The 27,050-nt window shown below is 37.8% G+C and overlaps 1 long non-coding RNA gene across 5 annotated transcripts in view; it reads left to right on the top strand.

The window, feature by feature from the left end:
• LOC116439781 overlaps positions 1-26,441 on the top strand; it is an 82,784-nt gene extending 56,343 nt beyond the window's left edge. Inside the window, exons 1-6 of one of the 5 annotated variants that reach the window (XR_004238278.1) lie at positions 138-2,982; positions 19,956-20,072; positions 20,179-20,308; positions 21,896-22,060; positions 23,661-23,764; positions 24,585-26,441. This is a non-coding gene — a long non-coding RNA (uncharacterized LOC116439781). Of the gene's footprint in view, positions 1-137; positions 2,983-19,955; positions 20,073-20,178; positions 20,309-21,895; positions 22,073-23,660; positions 23,765-24,584 lie in introns of those variants that run through there. The other 4 variants (XR_004238279.1, XR_004238275.1, XR_004238274.1 and 1 more) reach the window with 4 other exon arrangements.
• The last annotated feature ends 609 nt before the right edge of the window (positions 26,442-27,050 follow it).

The raw sequence follows: 27,050 nt of genomic DNA, 5'->3' as shown, positions 1-27,050 counted from the left end.
CTGTCGCTCTACATTTCAGACCAAGGCTTGTTTATATTATATTTATATATATATATAAATATATATATATAAATATATATATATATTTTATATAAATATAAATATATATATAATATTTATATATTATATAAAACTATAATTTTCCTTATCTACTACCTAAGTTGGAATTGGATCCTTGAGGAAATTTTTATGAATGGCATCTATAATGTAATATTTTAAAGCCTTTTCAACATCTGATAGAAGTTTCAAAACTTTGACAATGTGGGAGGGAGAATATTCTATTGAACACAGCTATGCTGAAGATGTTTTCTTAATAGATTTGTGGATGAATATAAAAGGCTATTAGAATTGTCTGGCCTCATGTTACCAAGATGAACAAATTTTACTCAGTAATGTTTTTAGGAAGCCTACTACTTCTCTTTGAACAGTGGTGTATAGTACAGGATGTATCATAAATATTTATGCACAAGTATAAGTACATGCATCCTAAACTCAATGAATGAAAATTTGATTGCGGTCAAATTGAAGATGTGAATTTCCAGAGGGATTACAATGTCTAAAGGGTAACCTTAGCTAGAAAAGATTAATATAATTAAAAGAGACTATTTCATATTCATTGATAATACTTCTACTTCAGAAACAGAGTTGGCATGTCTTCATCTATATTGTTTATTAAAACCTCTCCTTTTTGCTTTGATTCTCTCATGCTGTGCTTAGAATTTCTATTTGCTGAGGACTTAAACATTCACATTTGCTTCCTGAGTCTTTTCTTAAGCTTGTGTCAGACAAAACGAAAGAAAAACAAAGATTGTCTGGAAATTCTAAAGTAATTTAGTTTTATAAATCCTTTCAGGAGATCCTGTGTTTACTAAGTGAACTACATAGGGTTAATTTACTAAAGTGTTCTGAAGGACTTGCCCAAATGAGAAAAGAAACATTAGCTAGATTTGATGTTCTTTGCCAGGAACAAAAGTAAAACAAATCAGTGGCAGGATGAGTGGATCCGGTTAAATAATAATGTCTCTCCAGCAGGAAGTCTGTCTGTCAACTGAAAGGTGAGACAGCAACATAATAACAATGCCCCGTGGATCAACTCTGAGAGTAAAAAAAAAAACATCCCACAACAAAACCCACCCCCAAAAACCCGCCAATGAAAATACAAGATGACAGAATTCACAACAGCATTTTTTTAGTCTTTAAGCTCAAGTGTCTGGAAACACATTTCTTCTCTAGGGTTATTCACATGCAGATTCCTCCTTGTGGTGGAATGCCCCAGGGTAATGAGAGCAGAATTTGGCCCTTTCTGTTTGCTCACTGAGGCCAAGTGCTGCTTTCTCAGTGAAATACCTGCCTTAGAGCTGTACAGCTGTGATATGCAAGAGTAGCTTTGGCATTTCCTTTTTTTTTGGTATAGGAGGTGAGTCCTGTGAAAGCCGAAGACTTTGTGTGGAAATGAAGCACACAGGGGTAGGTGACATGCATGAGTCTTGGCTGGAGAACTCAGGATGTGGGGATGCTTTTGTGACAGCAAATGTAGAAATAAGGCTTATCAGAATTAATATCAAGTTAAAACATCCACAAAAGCTTTTCAGTCTGGTGCTCTGTTATTTGTATTTCAGTTCTGGATGAGTGCAATGCTCCTAGGACACACGAAAATTCCCTGGAACCAACAGTTTTACGTGTTCATTGTCTCTGAGAGAAAATCTAGTTATTTAACGTGTTATTTAGATATGGATTTAACAGCTGACAGAAGTTTGAAAACTTTGGTCTCTGCTTCTAGGACTCTCAGCATACCATTTTCCAAAATCAGTGTATTTTTTTTTTTAGCATATGAAGCCTTCTCACACTGGCATCGAGAAATCCCAAATTGCCGTTTGTGTGCTTAAAACATCTGCAGGAAACAAAGTAGTTGGGTTGCTTTGCAGTGATCAGATCTCATTTCCATTTGGTAATTGCTGTGAAAGGTTTACCTGCTGCAGTGTAGTTTATTTTGTCTGGAAACGCCTCTGTCTCTGTGGCTGCTAAGCAACAGCCCAGATATTTACTGTCAAATAAATAAAACAAAAGCCTCATCTGCCACTTGGAGGCCCAACGTCATTGTTACTGAGCCACTCAGCTGGGTCATCATATTTGAGAGTCAGCCCTAAACTTAGTTTTTGACCACACAGTAATTTAACTGTAGGAATCCCTTCAGTTTTCACATTAAGTAGCGAGATTGTAACTATATGGAAGTATTCTAATGGCTCATATATTATTTATTTTAAATTATTATGTTTTTCCCCCATCAAAGGGGGAAAGGAAAACATACCTCATAAGACAGTCTAATTTTCAATAGCAAAGTTACCTTTATGGTTACCCTGGAACAATGAGAGATTTCTTTAATAAGTTCCTACTATGATTAGAGCTGAGCTCTTCCCTTCTATTACCTCCCTTGCTTGACCCAAAACAATAACCAAAATATATTTCTTTAAATCAGTCTGGAGAAAAAAGAGGAATATAACAGAAAACCCAATTCCCAGAAGGAGCAGTCAGGCAGAAATGTTACTGACGAAAGGAAATTACCATTGAGGAAAGTAGGTAATCAATAGTAATCAAGTTGGTAGCTTTAAAATACAGAAGTTTCCCTCAAGACTTGTATTATGTTCCTCTGCAGTGGGTCAGAGGTCAAGACAGACTAATTGCAGTTGAGGTAAGCTTTTCAGAAAGATCCAGGGGACATAAAAAATACAGGTTTTTTAGCTGGATCTTGTCCCCTTCTTCAAGACTGTGGTTTCTAACTGTACCCTCTGTCACTATGATCACCAGCAAGTGGGTCACTCCTTCCTGTTTCAGCAGGTCTGTGGTTTGGTCATTTTGGGAACTGAAGATTACATCTGCCAGATGCCTGTACACATACAGTCCTACACAGGGAGAGGCCTGAAAAGCACAGAGAACTGGTTTTGGGAATAACTTCAATACTGTTGCTAAAGCCTGTTGCCAAAAGTAGGTACCTAAATATCTCTAGATTCCATGTACTGTGCACCTCATTGTAGGTTTACGCAAATATTTCAATGTAAACTAGATAAATGAATTTTGGTCTTTTTACCAAGTGTGCATTGGAAATGGGTTCTCCTGGAATGGTGAAAGAAATATTCAAGGAAGCCATGGCACCAAAATACCAAAGTGTTCCAGTATTGCCTTTTGCTGTTACAGGTTTCAGTATTTGTGTAGGAAATAATAAATGAGGCTTGAAAAATAAAATCCACTAAACTGACTTCATGGATTTTTGAAGCAGTTAGTTCCCATACAAAGTCCTGCTGTGTATGGGTTTGGAATATTAATTTTACAGGCTAATCCATCTGGCCATCTGCTCATCTGAAATTCAAACAAGGCTATGTATTGCAAGTCAGTATCATATAACAACCAATAGCTATAAATGATCAGCAGAATATGTCATTCTGTCTTGCTCCTCCATCAGTGAATGACTACGACATGTCATTTAATACTTCAGCTACTGATTATTCCTGATGGGGAGGAAAGGTGAGAAAGCAAATGATTGAGCAGGTAGTGATATTTGGCATGCATCTTATGGATCCACTTTTTTGTCGCTCTCTCCCATGGTCCAATTATTATGGGTTGTGCCAAAGGCTAGAGGAAAGACTGTGTTTAGATCTTTAGATTGGAAGTAGCGTGACAAATAATTTCCTCTGAGAATTACTTTCCTGTGGAAAGAATTGGTCTTGACTGGATAGTCAAGACCAATGTTTCAAGCTCTTGATTAGCCTCTGGAAACCATGAATATATGCAGGGTTTTTTGAAACCTAGTAAAAGTTTGATTTGATGTGATTCCAACCACCAAACTGAGGATTTCTGTGCAGAATTGAGAAATACATATTGAGCTTTTTAATTTGTACCTGGCTTTATTAAACATTCACTTAGTAGTTCATACTCTCAGACTCAACATCTTTAAATCATGAATATTTGCCTCATAATTTTAAAATTCTAACTCAGGTATAATAGAACTGGTATTTGTCATTGTCTTCTGTTTTAAACTTTGAATGTAAATTGTAATTATTTTGTTTGAGAAAGGATGCCTTTGCAAACCATGTGATTTGAGTAGCTGCTAAGGTCTTTGTCACATCAGTGGTATGCTTGACATGTTTAAGATTTTCAGATATTATGATTATACTCTTCTAATTCTGTAACTTTTTGATGTGATTATGGCTTTGGTTATGCAATAAATATGAAACTCTGAGCAATAGTTAGTTATCCATTCTTTATGTTCTTACGGTGCAGTAACATAACAAGAAGAAAAAAAGAAACAAAATGTGAGGTAGGATACAGCTCTGAGGTTTTCCATAATGATTTAGTGGCTGACCACATTTTGTGCCTTTGGAACACTTCACCTGTGTGAGATACTTAAGAGCAAAAACTTTATTTTTAAAAGAATAATCTTGTCTTTCCACTGTTGTGTTACATGAAGTTCTCTAGTGTCTGAGTTTCCATTTCCCATTCTGCAAAATGCATACAGTCAGGGATCATTGAATTCTTAGAAAAAAACCTGAATCAAACCCCAAATTTTCCCAGAACCTAAATGAAATTTGCTTTTGGAGTAATACCATTAATTTTCCTAGTCTGCATGAGGAGTGGTAGCAGGAACTGAATCATAATGTTTGGAAAGGACTTTAAAGTATTTAGAAAACTATAAAATATTATTAAGTGTGTAATTAATTGCTCAAACTCACAGTCTTCCTAATGGGTTTACTTTGTTGTTGTAGTAAAAGGAGAGGTTAGATTGCTCTAGGAAATACATTCTTTTCGTAAATTTTGAAACCACAGCAATTTGGGTAACACCTTTTAGCCTACATTATAGTTATGAGTTGGTGCACTACAAGGATTCCATGTAAAACCACTTCATACCATCAAGGGTAACATCTTTAAGTAGGTGAATAATAAACATGAGAAATGAAAGAGACTCAAAAGAAATAAAAAAGGAGGAAGATGAGTGTACGTGAGGGAGATGATGTTTTTGTTTTCTCTGCTTTTAGTTAATACTGAGAGAAAAGAAAAAGACTAATTTTTTTCTCTATCTGATATTGAGGAGGAGTCAGAGAAAGAAACTCTTTTGCTAAGAGCTCTGAATTAGTTTTGTTTGGCACCATTCAGGTGCTGTAGACCAGGATAACAAAGGAAGCTTTCAGTTTGCCTTGTTGAGGTTCACTGAAAGGAAAGAGTGGGACTTAAGGAAGAGTTTAGGTAGAGCCTAGAGAGACAATGAAGTAATTTAAATATTTCTGTTTGCTTTTCACTGGAACACAGCACAGAGTTTGTAAAACACAGTCAAAAATATTGTGCATTTCCCAAGCAAGTCTGTCTTTGCTGTTTCCTACCTTGCCATTACCTAAGAGGAAGAAGCAAATTGTGATACATTTAAAACCAATACCAAAATGCTAAATACAAATAGGGTTTTAATTCTGATGAATAAAGAATGATAAAGGGAGGAAATATTATTAATACAGATTTTAAAGAAATCCCTCATAACATTTAACCTTTTCTAAAACTGATTGCACAAATAAGTGAATTGAAAATCTCTGACTGTAGATATTAGTAAGAAACTTGCTAGTCTGATAAACTGACTGTACGGAATACACACTGTTTCCTTTCAAAATATACCTGGTTTGTCTTCTTCTTCTATGATTATTTTTATTGAGGCTTTTCTACATTTAAATGTGACCAGAATAATTTTAGAATTGTGTATTAAATACTTTCTGGGAGTGTTAAAGTCCTGGTTTAAGTTTGGGACACGTGAATGATTAGTATGTTATTTGCAAAGCGTTGATAGTGTGTACATCCTCATGTCTGCATCCCAAAGAAAAATGTAAGAACTCCATTTGTTACTGACTTATTTTCCATTTTTCTGTTGTTGCTCTGTCTAATGCCTATTCTGACAATTCAGAATGTTGAACAAACAAAGTAAATAAGCACTATGGAAACCATAAACCATAAAATATTCATATGCTTAGAAAAAAATACATGTTTAAGTTTCTTTTGGTCTCTTCAGGATGACTTTTGTCTCACTGTTTCAGTTTCAATAAAAGAGACAGCATCCGCTAAACAGATAAAATATCCATTTATGTTTGAGGATATCGAGCCAAGTTTTGCTATCAGCTGTACTACTGTAAGTGCCGTAACTTCATTGGAGTTACTGTGGTATTATCTTGACAGAAGTAGACAGCAATTAAGGAGGAGTATAGTTGCTGTATATTCTAAGAAATCTTGAATAGTGATATCTAACCACAGGCCAGATTTCTCCCTTCATTTCCAATAGGAAAATAAAGTCAGACTCAGGTTCTAGATGAATCCAGTGGATGTTCATGTATTCCTCTGTGATGCAGTGCAGAGCCATACTAGGGTACTTTGATCAAGCTTTAATTTAGTGGTTAGGGCACTTTCTTTGAAAATAGGGGATGAACACCTTTTATCTCAGGAGAATATATTACCCAAATCTCCCAGGATCTGATTATATACTTTAGTTGCTCTACTGTCATTTAAAACAAGGGCACTGACACTTTTTCCATCAATGCTGAAAGTGTGCAGTATTTCTTCTCACCAGAGAGAAACAGATAATCTACCTCACTGCCCATGAGGTGGAGAGTCTCACCATTCATGAGCAGCGGCCATTTGTCTGGGATTACAAAGAAATAGAGTTGAGAGGTGTGAAATATTTCTATATGACTGAACTTGTGTTATTCAACTCTCCGTTACCAAAAAGGCAGAAAAAAACCCCTAAAACAGAAATGTTACCATCAAAATAGTTATGTTCATTTATTGGGTTGCAGGTTCAGAACTAGTAGAATACACTTACACAACCACTAGACACATGGCACAGAACATCAGTGAGTTTGGCTGCCAAAAACTGTGTTTTTATCAAGGTGATTTACGCAGTAATTCTGTACCTGTATGCAGGTATTATAAGCAGTAAGGAAACAAACACTCCCAATAATAAGAAAAAGAATAGGGAAAACGCACTGTAGAAAGTGAGATTCCTTGGCCATAGACTGTTGGGGTAACAAGTGTTGGTGTAAGGAAAGAGTTAAACAGAAAGCAACAGCAGCAGTGCCAACAGCAGCAGCAGCATCCCTGGACAGTGTGTACCTGAGACAGAACTGAATGAACGAGTGCTGACATCAACACAGAACAGCACACCATCTCCTCTATTCCATGAAGAAACTTGGAAAAGTACACACTTCGCACTCTGCTAGCTGTGGCTTTGAAGAGAACAATAGAAGATGTCAAGAGGGCTGATTTATTGTGGAACTGTGATTAAGCCTGTGTGTTGTAACCAAAAAAAAGCTCTTAGGAGTAGAATTATATATATATATCTCTATATCTATCTATCTATCTATATATATATACACTGATGCTTCTGAATAAAACCTTAGATTTTCTTGCTGGTGGGTCTCGTCCCTTCATGTATCACAATAGACCTTGCTGTATTTCAACTGGAGAATACAGGGAATCTGTACCTGCAATGTAGGTATTGAGACAGGAGGATTTACATCAGAGGAGCATGAGCTGCTGAAAGGTCAGCACATGTTCTACAAAAGAGTTTACAATTTAAAATGTAAACGGTCCTAGAATTTTATGTTTTCAGATAACCAAAATCAGCTGGTAAAATGTCAAAGCTGCTGACCAGAAAAAGCCCAAAGTAAGTCAGGGGACATGTGGAGAAAAAGGAGGAGAGGTCAGCAACGCGGCAGCTCCTGGGCAGACAGGAAAGCTGCTTTTGTAGTGATGAGTTGGTTTGAATGTGACAAGAGAAATCCTTCTCCCCTGCTCACTGCATGTTAGGAAAGAAAGAGAGTATTTTAAAATCTGAAAAGGATACCTTTAGCCAGGCAGAAGTATCCCTCTGGGAAAAAAAAAAAAAAAGAAAAAAGAAAGAGAAGATTTCTTTAAATATAACAAAAGTCATTAGATTGTTATTTCTGTTCAAAGTTGTTATTTCTCAGGTAATCTTCATTGTTTTTATAGGATGCTGGAACATGTTTTTCAAGTGCTATGCTGTTTCTTACAAAGTTTAAGAAATCCAGTTAGAGAACAAAAGTTGTATTGTCTGGCTGGTAGAACCGGTCACGTGGCTGGAAAAGTTAATTCTAAATGTTAAGTCCACAAATGAATGAAGAACAGCTCATGTGCATTCACTTGTATTTGTTTTGTGTATGAGCAGTGAAGGCTAAATTACTATGAAGGGTTAATAAAAATTATGTCTTGCAAACAGCCTAAATGTAAAAATTGAGCCAGTTTCTTGCGACTGGAATTTAACTAGATTTGAGTGTAAGAAACAGATGTTCTCTATTTATATATATATATTGAAATGCATTAGTTTTTACAAAAGAAAAAGAGGTAGATTTTGTTATTGTTCACATGCAGTCAGGAAATCCTGAGTAAAGACTGATGACTGATTGTCTCCACTATCTTGCATCTTATCTAGAGGCCTTCCCTGTGCAAAACTAGTGTAAAATGCTGCCATACTGACATAAACATAAATGATAGTGTTAGACAGAGAGGAATGCCCAACAGAGTAGTGATTTGTATTAGCAATGGTAGGCCTTGGGTCAAACCAAGTCTTATTTTTAAAACTATGACTTGCAATCCAAGTTGCTTAATTACTTGTGAGCCCTCTATTAAATCTCCTGTAGTTGTAATGAGATAACTAAATACCAACACTATCTTCACTAAATCCAATGTTGCTCACTAAATCCCATAGCCTGTCTCACAGATCTAAAAGAAAATGATGATGTCAGAACATGGGATTTCATTCATTTGACTGTCATCTTCTATTCTACCAAGTTACCAAAACTGAATAAGAGTGAAAAAATTTGTAGATGAGAACTCAGCAGAAAAGGGCAATGCTCTGCAGTGAGAATGAATCCAGACAACCAACTTTAACTCTAGAGTTCCTCATTGCTATTGAGATGTGTCAATAGGCTGTCATTACTCATGCCCCTATTAAAAAAGAATCAATTTTACTGCTGGAAACAAGAATCCCTCCAGGAGGAAGCTTCACAAACTTTTTCAGATATTTCTTATCTGAGGTGTTTGGGCAGAAGATTGTTCACATTTGTATTTAAACAGAAAAAATACTGATGCATTACTTTCTGCTGATTTGGTACCACAGCAGTATCTGCTGCAGAGTTGTTTGCAAATTCGTCATCCATCTGTTGGATGTTTTTTTTTTTCCTAAGGAAGCAGAAATCACTGTGCTTTTTGTTCCAGAATATGATAAATACAAGTTTGTGGATTCTTATATTACCATAAACCTTGTTTCTTCTTTAAGGTCTGTAGCAACTGTATGAAGGAAGTCTGTGATGGGATGTACAGCAGGAAGTTTCTTGGCTGGAAGTTGAGCTCTGACAGTGGTCACACAGCCGTGTTTAAAATTATGAACATGTTAAGAGGTTGCCAGGTTGGCCTCACCATAATTGAGAGATGTCTCCACTGATGTGTATTCTATGTGTGCATGTGGAGAGAGTAAATTTCACTTTGAGTGAATAAGACTCTGGGATTATTTTCCTCAACAGTTTTGTGTACTCACAAGAGTGTGCCACCTCCTTTAGCTAATATTTGCAGTAACTTTATATGCTAAAACAAGGCTATGCAGTAGATGCTGGTAGCTTAATCATGTGGCTTCAAAATTACTCTTTGACCTTTCTTAGCCTAATCAGGAAATTGATTTCAGGAGCTATTCCTTAACCCAGGATATGTGGTTAAAGTTAAACATTGCTAATAGGAAGTCTAGTAACAGGAAACGTGTGAATGCTAATCCATACAAACATAAACAAACCTTTGGCTTACATACAGTTTTATTGGAATTTTCCTCTTGACTCCCTTTCCTTCAATAAACCAGAAAAAAATTACAAGCAGCTTGTTAAAGTCTTTGAAAAAATCGAGGTTTTTTTGTGGCTATAGGTTTATTAAATTTCTGCCAAAGGAGACTTTCAAACTTGGGTAGAATTTTGTGAAGAATCATCTCAGGACAGTGACATGCAATTAATCTTCACTGTTCTGATCAATGAAGTTTATTACTAGAAGAACACAAATTTTTACTCAAACTACAAAGTGGGGCTATTCCTGTTTGTGTAACAGAATTGGGTGATTTAGAGAAAAAGGGCTTACAAAAAAATCTACTTCCATAAAGTATTTTGAAATCTTTTTATAAGCAAAATTGTCAGAAAGTCACTGAAATGAATATATTTTCAGGACAGAAAAGAAACTTTGAGAATTTGAAGCAATTTTATTGTTCTTATTGAATTCCTGCTACATTTCATTAGGAAAGTAGGCTGGTGTGACTTGCAGCTAAACATGAGCCAGTTAATCACTGTACATGGAAGTACAGGCCTTACCTTGGAAACCTGTGACTTTTCTCTTCACACTAAATCAACAAAACCTTCATATATCTTCATATTGAGCTCCACTGAGTTCAGTGGGATATTGTGGATGTCTATTGATACAGATCAGCTTTCAGGGTTAGGGCCAAAGTAATTTTTCTGGGAGGAGTTTCGTTGAAGTCAAAGAGGATCTTAGGGGAGCAGAAAATCCAGTCTGAAAAATTCTTTCTCAAAACAGAAAAGAAAATGATAGCTGTAAAACAGTAGCTTACAATCTCTGTAGTTCCTCTTTTGACCTGTCCAAGATGAGTAAATCAGTGATATTCATAAAATAAACCCAGGCAAATAATTTACTATGCATATTAAAGCAGAGGATATGTGTGGCATTAGAATAGTGTCATAATGATATATGTTCACCTATTTACAAAATTGGCTAACTCATGAGGCATACAATTCGTGTCTTTACTTTGCAGATAATTTTTTTTCCTAAGGGAACATTTTCAAAAGAATTCTTAAGATGTACTATTATGTTAACTTCAATAAAAATGTTATTGCATGTAAAATGAATATCTGATGGTTGTCTAAAATGTGTTTAATGATTAATAGCTGTGAAGTAAACAGTAAAAGAATCATATCACTCCAGCCTTGTTAAATAAATTTGGGATTAATTCAATTTGCCTTAATACAGTGTCTCCTCTAGAGATCATAAAAGCTTCTCTTTGGGGCACTGTTAATTTTGATGGTCCTTTGAGTATTTGGCTGTCTTTCCACTTTTGGAGCCCCATTTGCAGACTGATGTATTGTAGTCATTCGCTCCACTGTAGTCCAAAAGCTCTTTGCTTACCATACCCAGGCAAACTTGTAAAATTGATTTTGATCACAGCCCTATTAAACACATGTTTTGCAAAGTGGAAGTGATGAGTGAGGAATATGCAGCCTGCAAGAGCCCTCCTACTTAAATGTAATAATGTTAAAAACTGAAGAAAAAGTTGCTATATAGAGGCATGACAATATTTATACAAGCAACTCTTAGGGCCTGATCCTCTCATTAGTCTGGTGCTGTTGGAATCATTCTTGAATTCAATAAACTTAAATATAACTCAAGATTTGATCATGAGTTAATGGAATTTAATGAAAAGCTATAAAGAAGAGGTGGAGTAAGCCTCAGAGTGGTATTAAGCAACTTTCTTTTTGTTTGTTTGTTAGCAAAAATCAAAGATTTCCCTTTTTTATGTATATGTTACCATTTGGCAAGGGGTTTAATCAATTCCCTGGAATAATATTTTTATAGAAAATTTCAATCTGGCAACAAATTTAATATTTTAAAATATTTGAACCTTGTGACACTAGTCTTTTTCCATAGGAAAAAGCTCCTTGTTTTTCTCATAAATTTACCTTTTTCCCCTTGTTCAAATATTGCTTTTTGTTTTCTCTTAAAAAATTGCTGGTACTTATGAGAAAGAATCTGTCTTTATGATGCTTGTTTTGATAGAAGAGAAATTGCTGTCAACATGTCGGTGTGAGGCACAATCCTTTTTTACTTCAGTGCTTTAACTATGTCATTCTAATGAGGAATGTAATTTGCCTAATAAAAAGGTTATCTGTAAACTCCAGCTGTCCCTTGTGCTGTTGGAGTCAACACAGAACTTAGCAGGTGTACCTGGTGAGCCTGGGAATCCCTTGCCCCAAGAAGGAAAGGTCTGGTAACTCACCTGAAGAGGCTTTGTAGTTGTAGATGCTGGAAAAAATGATGGGGAAGCAGTCCCAAGTTTTACACTTCAGGCACAAGATTATCTTCTCATACATCAAAGGGTGGTGCTGCCATCCGCAGGGATCTGGATAGGCTGGAGAAATGACCTGACTTGACTGCTGATAAGAACTTTACAGAGGTGGACAAGGAGCAGTGACAGGCCCTGCACCTGCAGGCAAACAACCCCATGCACCAGCATAGGCTGGGGGCTAACTAGCTGGAAAGAAACTTTACAGAAAACAACCCGGTGTCCTAATGGATGCTAAGTTATCATGAGCTATGGGTGTGCCCTTGCAGCAAAGGCTAAATGTATCCTGGGCTGTATTAGGAGAAGTGTTTTCAGCTGGTCAAGGGAGGAGATCCTTCCAACTTCTGAAGTACTGACAAGGTCACTCTAGATTGCTGTGTCCAGTTACGGCCTCCCAAGCCATAACTTGTTGATTTAGCATGAAGAGACACATGGACATACCAGAGAGAGTCCACTGAAGGTTAATAAGGGACTTGAGCATCTCTCCTGTGAGAAAAGGCTGAATGGAGCTGGAACTGTTTAGTCTAGGGAATAAAAGGTTCAAAGAGGCTCTTATCCATATTACTAAATATATAAAGGAAAGGTGCAAAGAGGGTGCCAGCCTCTTTTCAGTGGTGCCCAATAACAAGACAAGAAGCAATGGGCTCCTGAAGCAGGAGTTTCCTTTTGAACATGAGGAAACACTTTTTCACTTTGCAGGTGGCTGAGCACTGGCACAGGATGCTCAGAGAACATGTGGAGTCTCCCTCCCCGAAGATATTAAAAAACTATCTAGTCATGGGCCTGGGCAACTCTCTATAGGTGACTCTGCTTGAGCAGTGGGGTTAGACTGGATGACCTCAAGATGTTCCTTCCAACCTCAACCATTCTGTGGTTCTGAATGAGTGCTTGTATTTGTTTTCCAGACTTTCATGGGCAGTGAATCCAGTGACAGACCGAATGAAGGCTGTATCAGTAGACTATGTTGTTTGAGCAGCCATTATTGATCATGTGAAATAAAATGGTTGCCCAAGTCTTGAGTAGAAATGGAAACCTTACAAAGAAGAATATGCCATGTGGGGCTGCTAGTTTTAGTCTGGCTAAGGATGTTATTACTTCAGATTTGTGTAGTGGAATGAGTTTACCTCACGCCTAATGGACAGGTATCCTAAAACTGTAAATTTACATTTCATTTAGTTCTAAATGATGCTCTTTCTGGTGTTCTCAGACTTAGATCTGGTACTAGAAAATTCAGCATTCTGTAAACTTGTCCTCCATCTTTAAAGAACATTGTAAGAAACACAATGATTGCTTATATTATATTTTGTGTATAGGATGCCAACATCTAGAGACAGCGGTCAAGAAAATCCTTTTATAGAAAAAAACAATCAATAATCTAGTTTAATTGTTAGATTCATCAAAGTTTTTTATACATTGTAAATCACAAAACTGAAGCCTTGACTTCTACAAAGACAGACCAACATTTGTCACATGTATACCGTTTATGTTACTATACTGCATGCCTAAGTAAGCAATGGGCCCTGCATGGATTTTTTCAAATCAGAAGTGTCCCATATCCACAGTCTGTGGCTCAGCCCTCTTTCTATTCTGTATGGACACCTGCTTCTTCAATTGTAGGGCTATTTCACACTTGCAGCGGTGTGAAATTAGAATTAAAGGCAGTTAAGGTCCATTAATTTCAAACTGTTGTTATGATCATACTGGCTACACAATACATATTTGAAGTAGTTTGATTAAATGTGTATACAAAGGATGTGATGAGTTGTTGCAGGTTTACAGTTTTGGACATGCTGAAGGAAAAGTAGCATTTTGTTGTGTTGCAGTAAGGGTAAAAAGCATTATAAATAGATATTTCTTATCATAGCATTATGGTGACAGCCAGCAGTAAATGTGTGTGAAATCCCTCTTAACAAAATCAATGCAACCCAAAGAACTGTCTTTTGGTTTTGGGTACAGAAAATTCTGTTCAGCATTATCATCACAATGCAAATGAGCTTGGAGCTCCTTGACCACACCAGTATGGTGGGAGAGACCTATCAAAACCCAGGGATATCTTAGGATATCTCTGAAATGGATGGTGGCTCCACACTATTATCCCTTCCCCGTTATCAACCACCTCCTCATGGCTGAGGGTCTACAGCACGTGTTTTGGACAGCTGTTTAAACTACACAGAACCCCCAAAGTTTCACTTGTAAAATAAAGTAAAAAGATTTTGAAGTCAGAAATCGGGAGCAGAAGCTAAAATTCCCTGCTGCTTTTCATTCTGCCTTAGTCTCTGAAATTTCTCTTTAAAGCAAGTAGCTTAAATTTTAGGGCAACCCAAAATATTTTGCCACAACTCCCTTGATTTCCAAGCCCTTGTGGTTGAACTCAGAGTCTCTGTGTTTAGCTTGTACATTTTTTTGTGGTTTAATGTTTCCTTCTCTTCCTGATATATTTGAGCATCTCTGTGCTGAGCTGTCTCATCTGAAAGAGGCTGACAGCATATGAAGGCAGAGAATTACCCTTTGATGAGAAAATGCAAATCCTAAACAAAACATTTGCAGAACCACTAATCACCATTTCCATACAATTGAGCAATGGTATGGTATTTACTGTAGAATGACTCAAAGGTAAGGAAGGCTCCTTATAAGAAATCCAACAAATAACTTCATATACACCCCCTCCACTTCTCTTTGCAGAAAAAGGAATTGCACTCATTGCAATCAGTGTCAGGACTCCCTCAGTGTTTGGTGGAACTGAGGTTTGATCTCTTTGGTCTAAGAAATGACTTGTGAGTAGTTTGAGTTGCATAGTATAGCAGGAAACTGTGTTGGCAAATATTGTCAAAAGGAGTTTCTAAATTTGGAAGGTGTGGTGCTCTGGATCTGGTATTCAGAGATGCTAGGTAACCCCAGCTGTCGTTACTTTTCATGGTTGTGAATTCAGCACTTTGAAATGAGGGAACTGGCAATGCAAAAGTAACCAAAATCTTGGAGAGTTTGGAAAGTATTGGTCTTATTTTAAATTTTACTTCTTTGACTTTACTGTTACAATTATGGCTACTTCATTAATTAATTTTCACAATTTCACAATACCATTTGATAAAGAAAAGACATATATCTGTGAGCTTGGGCTTTTTTGGTATTTTTACATGCTTTTCTTATTTAGTTCAACTTATACTTTAAAATAATTTAATTTAGCAGAAGCTGTTTTAATTCTGATTGAACCTTAATTTAAAGCTGTGGATATTGTAATTACATTTAATTATAATGAGCATGGGTTTAAAAAACCCTATTTAGTCAGGTTTGGGTTTAAAAAACCACATCAGTTTATGGTGGGTCTAAAGGCTGATATTCTACTGTGTTAGATCCTGTTTATTTCTGCTAGTAGTTCTTGGTTAGGAAAATGAATTCAAGATTCAGATGTGCCATTTTTTTTGTACCTAGTAGAACCTGTAACATCCAGATATTCAAGAGTGAATGCCTTAGGCACACTTCCATTTCTGATTTGGATTCTCAAAGGTTGAAGAAAATATTTAAGCAAAATATCATTTTACTTCTCTGCATTACAAAAAAAACAGATGAGGAAGCTAATATGGAAAAAGCCAAAGGTCCTCTTTACTGGTGGAAAACAAAGTAGCTTCATCATAGGGTATATGTGGAGTGCTAGGAGAAGAATAATTTAGGTGTACTGAGTCTAGTAGCCTGCAGTGTCTTGTCTCCATTGTCAGCAGAAGATTGCATTGTGTTCAAAATTTCTAAGCCAATAATTATGTTCTATTTATCAAGTCAGACAGAGATTGAGTCATTTGACTTAACAAAATTTAAGTTGTGATTGATCTCATTGTAGTGTAGAGCAGCAAAAATAGGTCAGACAAATCACCTTTAAATGCTTGTTTTTCTTCATTAACTCAATAAAACCCCAAAACACACAGATTAACTAGTTCAGATATAGACATCTATACTCCAGGGGATTAAATAAGATGAAATCTACCCAAACCACTCACAGTTTGGTCCCAGCTAGATAAAATAGGCTGTAGTATGTTTGGTCTGGTTTAGTCTTGGTCTTTACAGGTCATGTAGCTGAGACACTGGTCTGAACTGAAAAGCTAATTGCCATCCTTAAAAGCTTAAGATTTTGGGGTATATTTCTGCTAAGTGCATACCTGCAGGTGAGCAGTGTTTTTGTAGTTGGGCTCACATGTTGGCATAGACCTACCTAAGGCACTTAGTTCAGTAGGAAGAAACACTCCCTCCCTCCAGATTTTGTTTCCCTTCTGACCACCACTAGCCAGTGGGTCAGCTTTCTCAAAGACTTTGCAGCCAGCAGAAGCAGAAAGTGTCTGTTGGAGACTATGACCAAGGACAGAAACACTTGGGATATTGAGGTGTCTCCAAGATAAAACATCCCAAGAGAAGGGTGTTTGATCTGGGAAGCTTTGGGTTTACTTTTACACTGTAGGAAAGTAACTCAGGAAAGGTTAATGTCATACTGGAGGGGTGGCAAAAGGGGGACCCACTAATTGTCACTTCTGTTAGAGAAATGCTGCATCTGTTGCCATGTCAATCATATAAGGAGATCTTTCTGTAGGTCAAGTGGCTCTACATTATTAATGTGCATGCATCTGGAAAAAGCCAAATTCTGAGAACATCAGTAAAGTTCAGGTGTACACATTTTATGAGGAACAGAAAAGGTGTGAGAGTCTCTGAGTGTGCTGAAGATAATTTTCTTAGGCCTTGTGTTTTGCTGGTTCATTCCTCTTGATTTTGAATACCCTTTTTATTTTTTCCCTTGAATTTCAGACCAATTCTTTAACTTAAATTTGTTATCTTGCACTGTCTCAGGAAAAACAGCTGAAACTGCTCCTATAGTTTTCTATCTTAGTCCTCTTTATAATTTCCTTTTCAGAGTTTAACTCAGGATTTGCCAATAATTAACCATGCGTTCAATTTTTTTGAACAAACACCTTTATGTAGTCTCTTTTTGCAGTTTCCTAAGCTTGCTAATATTGCCTTGATTATGTATTATATAAGGAATTGAATTTCTTGGAATTAAGGTGATTCTTGATTTCATCAGTACTAAATCTCCATCAAGTTAGATTTCTTTTTAAACTCAATCTGACTAACACTTGTCTTTAACAAGAGATTAAAATATATACAGTCCCTGAGGTTATGAATGTGCTTTTAATTTGCTTCAAAAGTTTGCTTGGCCCTTCAGTGGACTTTCAAGTATGTCCATCTACTTGCTTACTTCTACTTGCCAAACCGGCAAACTTCAGGTTTTCAGTGAGCAACTGCTTCCAAGGATCTGGCTCAGGAGATGGATTTTGCTTCTTAGCATTGCTATAGTTAACCTTTAGCCATTTCTTATGTCTTCTGTAGCTTTTTACCAAAAATAAGCAGTTGGATCCCCCTGTGGTTCTCCTCCAGTGTCTGCTGCTCTTCTGTATTTCTTCTTGACTCCACAGCTCGGACCCATGTAGCCTTCCTGCCATCAAACACTCTGCTGTTTCAGTAGAGCATCTTTTAGTTCTCCGGTTCTTCCTGTTTATCTTCGGATCTGTAGGTGGGGGAGAGGAATTATGAAATTATTTATATTAGCATTTATAAATCTTATCTCTCTCCTACTTTAATTTGGGATATAACTGAGGCAGACAACATGTTTTAAAAGGGGATGAAGTTAAAAGCAAGGTTCCATGACCTAACTGGGTTATGCATATTTTGGTATTGACTAAGGGGAAGTAATAGTTTTCTAAGAGTTGTAATTCTTTCAGTGATGGAAAGAGTCATTTTATGACAAATGCTATTATACTTCAAAGGTAGAGAGAAGAGGTGAAAGTGAAGCCACTGTTTGTGCTAAAAATTGAAAGTCGCCCTATCAGTGCTCTTTACTTTCAGAGTAAAACTGAAACATCTGAAATATCTAGTTCAAATGTTTGCCATCAACTAGCAGGCATTTGTTTCTAAAGATGATAGAAGCAGTTTTCATTCTTTCTGCCTTCTCAGTGATTGATCTGTTTCTTTCTGGTTTTCTTTCAGAGAACTTAATTGCATGATGTTTTTTCAAAAACAAGCACATCAAATGTCACAACATTAGCATAATCATAAAAATGTCAAGCATTCAGTGCATTTGCAGTATGCCAGAGATTACTATTTTTTCATGCGATTAATGTGAGTCTCTGGATCATGCCTTTGAATAGGCATCTCTTAAAAAGGTGACTAGTGGTAGCAACAGATTATTCTCATTAGGGAAAAGAATAGTTTTTCCCTAAAGTAGAATAAAAGTGGTCCTTAAAAGCAATAGATCCTAAAGGAATAGACAGAGGTAAAAGGTCAGCTAAGGAAACGAAAGGATACTGATAGAATCATAGAATCATAGAGCATTTTGGGTGGCAAGGGATGTTAAAGAATATCTAGTTCCACCCTCCCTGCATGGGCAGGGACATATTCCTCTACCGCAAGTTGCTCAAAGCCCCATCCAACCTGCCCTCATCCTGTGGTTGTGTTCTGTGCAGATTTTTGCTGTGTCTGGCTTGCCGTGTTGATCTCCACCTGCAGGAACCTGGAAACCTGGTTCACAGATTTCAGTGCCTGTCATAATCTGGATACCACCATTTGTGTCATGGGTAGTACTGCTTTTAAATATAGGTAGTTGACCAATGCTGTTTATTTAAGATGATTAGATAAGTTAAAAAGCATCTGGTACATACTAATAAATGTACTTTTTAAATTGCATCTAAACTTGCACAGACTTTGTTGTACTGCTTGTACTAATTGCAATAGCATAATTTTTTGGTTAGTAATTTAATGGAAGGATTTGGGACTGTGAATCTCAATCATAAGGATGGAAATGTGAGAAATGGGAGTTTCAGATACACTTTGTAAAGCAACTATTATAATTTTCTGTGCAGAGTCCCTTCATGTTTCTTGGCTGTTACAGAGGGAAATAACCACAAAATACAATTAGTTACTTTAAAATTTGGACATAGAAACCCAATTTATTGTCAGTGCAGTAATTTGCTTCCCAACATCCTCTTCTGGATTGTGTCCAGAGCTCTTCACTTTATTTGTGAAAGCTGCCTTCATTAAGCTCTTGACTGTACTTGGTGAGACTGTTATCTTAAAAGAGTTCTTGGCATTGTTTTTTCCATGCATGGAAAGCCATAGACACAGTCTGCAGTGTTCTGGTATGATCACAGGAGAGGAAAGCAAGCATGCTGTGAGCAGGGGGTCTCCTCCTCCTTACAGCCTCTGAAACTCCTAATAGGTTTTTCTGAGGAGTACCTTGTGGTGTCACAGGACATCTCTGTCTTACTGTCTTTGTTCACATGGGCAGATGTCTGCCTTTTGCACATTGCACCTGTGAAAAATACAGTGGAATATGAATAGGTCACACTGTTGGCAAAATGTGCCAAACTGGTAACTTTCTCCCTCTAAATATGTTTATGGAGAGCAAAGCCCTTGTAAACCCCTCCATTTATGCTGAGGACAGAGTCATTACAGGTAGCTTCTCCTAATGTCTTCTCCCTTTGAGCAATAAAAATTAGGTCTCCCTGCTTGGTTCACTCTTCTGCTCTATGATACATCTGAAATCGTGCTCAGCTGGTGCTGGTGTGGTGGCACCAGGTCATGCTCCCTGGATATGGGCTGCAACAAATGGGTCACTTCAGCAGAAGCTGCCAAAGGGCCCTCAGGGGATAAATACCACTGGGTAAGAACTGCCAGTGAATGGCTGGGTCTGCATCCTCTGACTGCTCTTCCGACCTGTTCTGTTCTGAGAGAGTATTTTTATGCTGCTTTCTTCTTTTTTTTTCCCCCCCTACAGTTACCTTTCTGAACCTCACGGCATGTTTGATGTTCATTGACAGACGTCATGTGAAGCTGCATATCCCTCTCCAGGAGCAGAAAGGAGGCAACAGTGGCTTCAGTCTGCAAACTGACTGTGAGTGAAGGGCAGGGATGTGCCCACGCCCACATGGATCTCCTCCAAGAGGACATTTTGCTCATTCCTTCTCCTTCATGTCTCCTTACATTCTTCCCTGGCCTAGGAAATTTGACTTTGTCTCCTGCAGTGTTTGAACACCTGTATCCTTTCTAGTCTGCTGGGTATCACTTCATATTCCCTGAACTGATGATGGGATTCTACCAGATATGTCAGAGGACATGGATTTGGCCGTGGTAAGCACTGATAATAAAAGAGTTGCAAGTCACATTTTGTAATGCATCTGCTGGACATCCAGGCCACAAGGATGGATTCAAATATACATGTGAATATTTCAGAAAACTTTCCACATAACTGTACTATAGAAATAACATCCTTCAAAATCCTGAGTACTGAAATGTTTGCAATTGCCTGTGTAATGTACTTTTCTGGTCATTAAATTCTGCTCTGTGCTAGTTTTCAACATGTAAGAACAGGTCCTGCCTTTACCTTGGGGATGTGATGAGCTAGCAGCAGAGAAGCAGTTCTTGCTTGCAGAGCAGTAAGACCAGTGGAAATAATCAGGATTTTTGTATTGAAAAGCAGAAAATAATGTATATTTATGTAAAAAACATGGGCAGCTTTCTAAATTATTTTCAGATGTCTTTTTAAATCCATCTGTAAAGATGAAAACAATGTCAGAATTTTCCAAAGTCTCTTTTTAAGATTAGTTTTGAAGACAGTTTCCAGGTAATGTACATTTGTCATTCAGCAACTCGTGATGCTGTGCAAGGTTCCTATCCTGCTTCTGCTCAAGGCAATTTAAGATTTGACGTTGATGTCAGGGAGACAGTAGCAAAATATTTCAGGTGTACACTCAGACCTCAGGATCCATCCCTGTCAGATGGAGATGAGTATAGCTTGGGAGCATGGAGGGATTTTAGGACAACAGTCTCTGCACTGCCAGGAGCATTTTCTGGCCTGACGTGGAGATGCCTCACGGGAATTGCTGCCTCTGATGTCAGTAGAAGGGGCGTTAGGGTGTACAGTGTGTAACAAGGGGACAGCCACAGCTCCTCGGCTGTGCAGGTTGAGGCAGGGCAGCTCACAAGTCACTCTTATTTTTTCCCTCTAGTGAATGAGCATTACAAAGCGAGTGTGTCTTGTTGCACTGCCAGCACAATAGTCACATTCTCCACCTGAATTTGTAGATTTGCACACGAACATCCCCAATCTGCTCCCTGATCCATTATCCAAAATGTTTTCACATTAAGTCTGCAGCTGATTCATACTGCCTTCTTCCCCCTAGGAGACCACTAGATTTCATTCCTTAGCTAACACTGTCTACCTTCAAAAAGCACACAAGTCTTTGCATTATGGCCTCATATAAAGCTGGTAACTTTCGCATGTCAGGAATTAAATGGAAATGTATAAACAAAATGGGAAGCATGGTAAGGTGTCAAGGAAAGGGAAACAAAAGAGTGTGATCCAGGACATTACATCTCTTTTTGGGTGACTTGACTGAGATACAGATTGAAGGGACAGATCTTTTTACTCCTCAGAACCAAAAGAGGAGAAATTGCTTTGCTGGAGGCCACTTCTTCCTGACTGCCTTCATATACAGGTGATTTGTTTCAGTGCACAGGGGCATATCCTGCAGTGTTAAAATCAATGGGAATGTTGCTGCTGAAAATAAGAAAAGCATTTTATCTCTGTTTCTGATAACTGATGTCACAAGATCTTGGAGGGGGTTTTATTGCTCTTAAAAACAGTCACGACTTGTGTTTTATTTCTGGTGCCTAATGCCTCCATTGTAAGTGGCATTTCACTATGCTGTTACCCAGGATGCTGTCCCTTGAATTCAGCGAGAAGGTTACACACTGGAAAGGCATATGAAACCAGCTCTTAGAGAGAAACAAGTAATGAAGACATCTGGATAGAGGAAGACACATCAAAACCCACAATTTAACAAAGTGGGTGTCTGAGAACAAGAAGCAGGAACTGGGGAGGTGAGGTTTAAGGTAAACTTGTAGCACAGAACAGTCATGGTTACACTGGATCCTCAACTTGTTACACTCTCAACTACTCTTTCCTCCCTGGAGTCTTTCCAGGGCAGATGGCGCAGCTGAGGCTGCATGGCCTGAGGCAGAGTGTTGGAGCAGCAGCGTGCTGTTAGCGGGCTTAGCAAAAATTGTCTTTTTTTTTCTTTCTCAGTCCATGTAGTGTAAGCTGAGGCCTAACTCTGGACTTACTGTCTTCCTGTGGTTGAATCCATAGAGAACTGGACTGTAATAATGGCAGCAGATTGTATATTTTCTTGCTTTGGATGGTTTGACAGCGGGTCAGTGATAGCAGTGGTTGTCAGAGCAATAAGGATTATATGTCCGTTTTATTTCCCTTTTCCCACTTACTCTGCTCCCCAAGCAGAATTATGTTTTTTTAAACAGTTGGGGTTTCTTGTGCAAGTTAACTTCCTAGAGCCTGTGCAAACCTGGGTTCTGGTTGTTCCAGTGGAGCACTGTCAAGTCTATGCACAGCCACAGTTTTCTAGTTTCTTTTCGAATATCTGATTCCAAGCAGGCTGAATCTGTATCTCCGGGAGGTTGGTATTCCCCCGGTAATACTTCTGTGCACCCTCATCTAATAGATCACTCTGAAGACCAACAGCAACAGCTCTCCTTCAGTAGGTGGTGGCTGCAAATTCCTGAAGTGAGGAAGACTGTTCTGAAATTTTTATCCAAAACCTGGATTTTTCTCTGTATTTGATTTTTTTTTTCATAGTTCTGTTACATTTATATGTTGCTCTGAAACCTTCAGATCTTCTCTTAAAGTTGTTTTCAATTTAGGTCTTCAGTAGAGGGGCTAATTTTAGATACGCAGTTATGCTTTTTTTTTTTCTCATAAGAACCTACTAAATAGAACACACTTTTCTACAGGATAGTGTTCTGGTTTGGAGTCTACGTTTTTTTCTTCTTTAGGAGTGTTAAAATGATGTCACTTAATTTGAACAGTAGCAAACCTCAGCCCCAAACAGAGAAATATGCAGTCTTTCTCAAGACATGTTGAGACATCCCCCTGCAGCTGTAATGGGTTATCAGCACAACATCTCCACCCTTTTACCAGATGCAACCTCTTAGAGGCAACTTTGTCTTCAGACTTCATTTGTATATCATCTGATCTCAACTAGTGTCAAAAGACCCAGGAGCTCTGCCTGTTTGCTGGGAGCATTGATCCACTCACCACAGCTATGTACAAGATGGGAAGCCTTCCTTCCCTTGTATTCTCTTTCTCTCTTAAAAAAAAAAAAAAAGCTGTCAGTATTTCAGAAAGTGTGAGCAGCAGATCTTTGTGTACTTTAATCCATAAATAAACATTTCTTCTTTTGAACTTCATTAAAATTGGATGTGCTTGTAAAACACTTCAGCATCCCTATCATTTAGACATATATGGTGATGAATATTGCAATTAAGTTTTGTCTGTAGGAATAATTGTTGTCTAGAAATACTCAATTTATGCCAAAACAATAAATAAGAATTGGACTACAAGATATACTCTTATAAAAGTAATTTTAGAACAAGATATTAAGCTCTGCTCCTACTGTTTTAACAGGCTGGGCCAAATGCGTCTTTGTTTTTATGACCAAGCTTGAAAGGGAAGTTGTGGAGCCGTGATTTTGGTTTGACTTCTGCACAACTGTATCTGACTTTCTTCTGGTAAGACTTGTTGATGTATCACATTCAAATCTCCAGCTTTGCCTTCTCTGTGTTTGACCTGAAGAAAGGAATTCCTGCTTTAAAATGCTCATCAATCAGTGCTGTGTAGTTAAGCTGATAACAAAGCTAAGGTTAAGCCAGTGTTAATTTACCCAACTGTTACATTACTGACAATATTTGTCAGCAAATGATTTTAATTAGACCAGCATAATGAGATAAGTAGGCTAAAACAAAGCAAATGACTAAAACTAAAGAGGGATTCTGCTGACAAACAAATCCTTATGAGAGTAAGAATGATTTTTTTTTTGCCACCAATGTCTGAGTAGCACGTGGGAATGGAGAGACAGCACTAATCACATGAGAAATCACTTAAAAATGATGCCGGTGTGCTGGAATGCTGAGCTGGTGTCAGGAAGGCTTACAGAGTTTGAGCAAGTGCTGTGTAAACTTCCTGTGCAGCCTTGCATGTCGGTGACGCTCTCCCCCTGCATTGGTGGGGCTCGTCTCATTTGTGTGCCTGCCTTATGTGCCTTGCATGGAACAGGACAGGGAAGGCTTGGGGAAGGTTAAAGTGAAGAGGGAGCAGGCACTTGTGCTGCCAGGAGATACAGTGGAAGGACATGTGGAATAGGACCTACAGAAGTTTGTGGCTGTAATTAAGAACAGGTAGGGAAAAAACTGGGAAGAGTAGGCAGGGGAAAACATAGTATTTGTTTTAAGAAAGAAGTAAGAATGGAGAAACGTTGTTTGGTGTTTGAACATAGAAATGTTTGGGGTGCATAACTTGCTGCTCTATTTGTCTCTTTCTCTCTGTGCATAGCTTCTCTGTTCTGATTTCTGGTGGAGTATTCTGGCCCCTGTGTTATTTCCCCCTGCCTGCCCATGGTCTTCCTGAGACCTGCTGGCAGAGGGAGGTTTGCACAGCCTGAAGTGTTGACTCTGAGAAGTGTGAAGGAAACAGAACCGTGCTGGATAACGTGACTCACCTTGGAGAAGTTGGTGTTTTCCGGCGGAGGAAAAGTGTAAAGTTTCAGCTTTGCTAGTCCAGATGTTTTATTGGATATTGCTGCAGTAAGAGATACCCTGGTCTGCATGTCTTGCTCAGTCCTGAACAGGAGAATAACAAGTTACAGACTAACATAAATGTTTAATGATTTATGATTAAAAAGATATATTAGATGGTGACCAAAATATTAGGTTAATTGACTATGGAGTCCTAAGTTCCCCAAAAAGTAGCATTCCAGCCAAATATGGCTGAAATATCAGCTGTCATATGATGAATATTTTAAAGATATACCTAGGGGTTCATTCGCTTCAGTAATGAGGACAGTTACCTCTAGGGAAAGGAAGCTATATTATGCTTGCCACTTAACCAGGGGCTGGTTTGACAGGTATCAGCTCAGAATATATGTGTATATATAGGGAATCACAGCAGCCTGTCTCAAGCTTACTGAGCAGGAAATGTTGTGCTGTACAATACTTTGGGTTTCTATCTATGGATTTGTGGATGGCACTGAGTGGGATTCAGACTATTTTTATTTCTGAGTCTGATTGTTGAGGTGGAATCCATCACCTACTAAATATTAAATCAGCAGGTTTTTAAAAGAGCAACACTGTCTCTGCTGACTTGAATATTCTTATGTGGCTCAGAGGAAAAGAGAAACAAAGACGAGAAAACTATCGTCTTTGGCATTCTTCTTAATATTAATGATTTCTCTAAAGTTTTCAGACTGTTGAAGGCAGAAAGTGAGATAGTAGAACTTTCACATGGGTAAGAAATGACCCAGGTGAAAAAAAAGCATACATTATAAAAACCACGGTGAAACTTCTGGAGCGGAAATATTTGTTGGAAGAGATGGAAAAAATGCATCAACAGATTATTTTTAAACAAGTTTTGTTTAATTGTTTCCAAAAAAACATTGGGCTGGGAATTACTAGGAATGTGTCAGTTCAAAATTACTTGAACAATTTCATGCAGATGCAATTTATGTTAGATTTTACTCTGAGTGTGGTTTCCAAAACCTAGTGTTTGCAAGTGCTGAAGTTTTGAGATAACTACCCAACTTACATGATATTGTTCATCTTACCAGGCTGACTGGAACTGTAGATAGTTCCTTCATGTTTTTCTTTTTAAAGTTGCACTTCATAGACAATATCCAAAGACACCAATGCCTGAGGTTTCTGAATGAGTAGTTCTAATATACCCATGGTTGCCTATATGAACACTCATCATGCACCACTGCACAAATAAAAGCCCATCTCTGTCACTCTTAAAGGATGCTTTGAGCCCTTTAAGGATTCTTTAGGATTTTAAATATTACTTTTCTGATAATGAGCAGGTAGGTGAAATAACAAAGGCATGACAAAGGATGGCACATTTTTTTTGGTTTTACATTTTGTAAAATAGTCACATTTCAGTTCCAGATATCAAAATGAATAATTTCTACACCAGTCTTCTAAAGTCAGTGAAGAGTCCTAAAAAGTTTCTGGTTGGTGACTGCTAAGATGGAAGCTTACTTCTTATGTTACATTTTTATAGCCTCAGATGACACATCAAAATGTCCTGGATGCCCTGATATTTAAACAGTACATCCCATGCCATCATATGGTGGGAGAATTCCAGTCTTTTGCTTAATTTCAAATAATTCTTGTTTAGCGAGATGAATTATCTAGGTTTCAGAATACAAGTGATTTATTCTGATGCTCTTTGTTAGATAAACTGACCATTCAATGCAAAAAAGGGACAAAATGAAAGTACTCATTACTCATCAACTGATGCTTTTGCAGATTTCACATGCATTTTTTAAGATCATGTTACACATTAATCAGTTTGTCTTAGTCACAGAGTTGTTGCCATAAATGCTCTGTATGTACGTGGATATCTGGGATGCTTTGTAGGAGCGGGGAGGTAAGGAAAAAAGGAAAGTTCTAACATGGAAGTCGGGAGGGAATAAGTGAGATTAGGAGTTAGGAGGGACTCTGAGCTATACAGCTCCCATTCTATACATCTGAATCTTTAAAGATTGTAGGGTTTCCTTTCCCTGTGTAACTTGATGTGCCCTGGGAGTTTTGATCAAATTGTGGTGTTATTTAAAACCCAACAGTTATTATTTTCCATCTTGAGATAAGGGTTGAATAATCTTACATTGTACAGGGACCAGAAACTTTGTCATCCTATCAGTTCACTCATTACCTACAGTGGTTTTAATAGTGTGTGAAAAAGAGAATTTTTGAATAAAACCGTGCTTTCTGTTTTGAAGAAAAGTTGTGTTTCTGGATTTTGTTT

The sequence above is a fragment of the Corvus moneduloides genome, chromosome 1, assembly GCF_009650955.1.
Source record: "Corvus moneduloides isolate bCorMon1 chromosome 1, bCorMon1.pri, whole genome shotgun sequence".
NCBI lineage: Eukaryota > Metazoa > Chordata > Aves > Passeriformes > Corvidae > Corvus > Corvus moneduloides.
The sequence above is the reverse complement of the archived record's forward strand: the minus strand, read 5'-3'. Positions and strand labels throughout refer to the sequence as shown.